At 38.8% G+C, this 2,500-nt stretch overlaps 1 protein-coding gene across 1 annotated transcript in view; it reads right to left on the minus strand.

The window, feature by feature from the left end:
- The window catches only part of LOC136832337 (muscle M-line assembly protein unc-89-like), a 502,631-nt gene that overhangs the window by 109,475 nt on the left and 390,656 nt on the right, over positions 1-2,500 (minus strand).

Genomic DNA, 2,500 nt, shown 5'->3' on the forward strand with positions numbered 1-2,500 from the left:
GAGGTCCCTTAAGTTTGAAAATATTTTAAGTTGAAGTCTGTTAAGGTTGGAAGTACTTATAAGCTGGTGTCCTTTAAGTTCAGGAGTCTTTTAAGTTGAGGTCCGTTAAGTTTAGAAGTCTTTTCAGCTGAGGATCATTAAGTTCAGAAGTGTTTTAAGCTGGTGCCTGTTAAGTTCGGAAGTCGTTTAAATTTAGGTCCATTATGTACGAAAGTCCTTTCAGCTGAGGACCATTAAGTTCGGAAGTGTTTTAAGCTGGTGTCCGTTAAGTTCGGAAGTCTTTTAATTTGAGATCTGTTAAGTACAGTAATCCTTTAAGCTGAGGTCCATTAAGTTCAGAAGTCTTTTAAGATGGTGTCCATTAAGTTCGAAAGTCTTTTAAGTTGAGGTCCATTAGGTACGGAAATCCTTTAAGCTGAGGTCCATTAAGTTCGGAAGTCTTTTAATTTGAGGTCGACTAGGTATGGAAATCCTTTAAGCTGAGGTACATTAAGTTCGGAGGTCTTTTAAGCTAGTGTCCTTTAAGTTCAGAAGTCTTTTAAGTTGAGGTCCGCTAAGTACGGAAGTCTTTTAAGCTGTGTCCATTAAGTTCGGAAGTCTTTTATTTGAGGTCTGCTAATATGGAAATCCTTTAAGCTGAGGTCCGTTAAGTTCAGAAGTCTTTTAAGATGGTGTCCATTAAGTTCGGAAGTCTTTTAAGTTGAGGTCCGTTAAGCACGGAATTTCTTTGAGCTGAGGACCATTAAGTTCGGAAGTGTTTTAAGCTGGTGTCCGTTAAGTTCAGAAGTCTTATAATTTGAGGTGCATTAAGTACAATAATCCTTTAAGCTGAGGTCCATTAAGTTTGGAAGTCTTTTAACCTGGTGTCCGTTAAGTTCGCTAGTCTTTCAAGTTGAGGTCCGTTAAGTACGGAAGTCCTTTCAGCTGATGACCATTAAGTTCGGAAGTGTTTTAAGCTGGTGTCCGTTAAGTTCGGAAGTCTTTCAATTTGAGGTCCATTAAGTACAGTAATCCTTTAAGCTGAGACCCGTTAAGTTTGCAAGTCTTTTAATTTGAGGTCCGCTGGGTAAGAAAATACTTTAAGCTGAGTTTCGTTAAGTTCGGAAGTCTTTTAAGCTAATGTCCGTTAAGTAATGAAGTATTTTAAGTTGAGGTCTGTTAAGTACCGAAGTCCTTTGAGCTGAGGACCATTAAGTTCGGAAGTGTTTTAAGCTTGTATCCGTTAAGTTCGGAAGTCTTTTAATTTGAGGTCCATTAACTACAGTAAACCTTTAAGCTAAGGTCCGTTAAGTTCGGAAGTCTTTTAATTTGAGGTCTGCTAGGTACGAAAATCCTTTAAGCTGGGATCCATCAAGTTCAGAAGTTTTTTAAGCTGGTGTCCGTTAAGTTCGGAATTCTTTTAAGTTGAGGTCCATTAAGTATGGAAGTAATTTGAGATGAGGACCATTAAGTTCGTAAGTGTTTTAAGCTGGTGTCCGTTAAGTTCGGAAGTCTTTTAATTTGAGGTCCGCTAATTACAGTGTTCCTTTAAGCTGAGGTCTGTTAAGTGAGTAAGTCTTTTAATTTGAGGTCCGCTAGGTACGGATATCCTTTAAGCTGAGGTTTGTTAAGTTTGGAAGTCTTTTAAGATAGTGTCCTTTAAGTTCGGAAGTCTTTTAATTTGAGGTCCATTAAGTATGGAAGTCCTTTGAGCTGAGGACCATTAAGTTCGGATGTGTTTAAAGCTGGTGTTAAGTTCAAAAGTCTTTTAATGTGAGGTCCGCTAAGAATGGAAATCCTTTAAGCTGAGGTCCGTTAAGTTCAGAAGTCTTTTAAGGTGGTGTCAGTTAAGTTTGGAAGTATTGTAAGTTTAGGTCCGTTAAGTACGGAAGTCCTTTGAGCTGAGGACCATTAAGTTCGGAAGTGTTTTAAGCAGGCGTCCGTTAAGTTCGGAAGCCTTTTAATTTGAGGTCCGCTAAATACAGAAATCCTTTTAGCTGAGGTCCGTTAATTTCGGAAGTCTTTTAAGTCGGCGTCCATTAAGTTCGGAAGTCTTTTAAGTTGAGGTCTGTTAAGTACGGAAGTCCTTTGAGCTGAGGACCATTAAGTTCGCAAGTTTTTTAAGCTGGTGTCCGTTAAGTTAGGAAGTCTTTTAATTTGAGGTCCGTTAAGTACAGTAATCCTTTAAGCTGAGGTCCATTAAGATCGGAAGTCTTTTAATTTGAGTTCCGCTAGGTACAGAAATCCTTTAAGCTGAAGTTCACTAAGTTCGGAGGTCTTTTAAGCTAGTGTCCGTTAAGTTCAGAAGTCTTTTAAGTTGAGGTCCGTTAAGTAAGGAAGTCCTTTGAGCTGAGGACCATTAAGTTCGGAAGTGTTTTAAGCTGGCGTCCGTTAAGTTCGGAAGTCTTTTAATTTGAGGTCCGTTAAGTACAGTAATCCTTAAAGCTGAGGTCTGTTAAGTTCGGAAGTCTTTCAATTTGAGATCCGTTAAGTATGGAAGTCCTTTCAGCTGAGGACCATT

This window comes from Macrobrachium rosenbergii, chromosome 49 (genome assembly GCF_040412425.1).
Source record: "Macrobrachium rosenbergii isolate ZJJX-2024 chromosome 49, ASM4041242v1, whole genome shotgun sequence".
NCBI lineage: Eukaryota > Metazoa > Arthropoda > Malacostraca > Decapoda > Palaemonidae > Macrobrachium > Macrobrachium rosenbergii.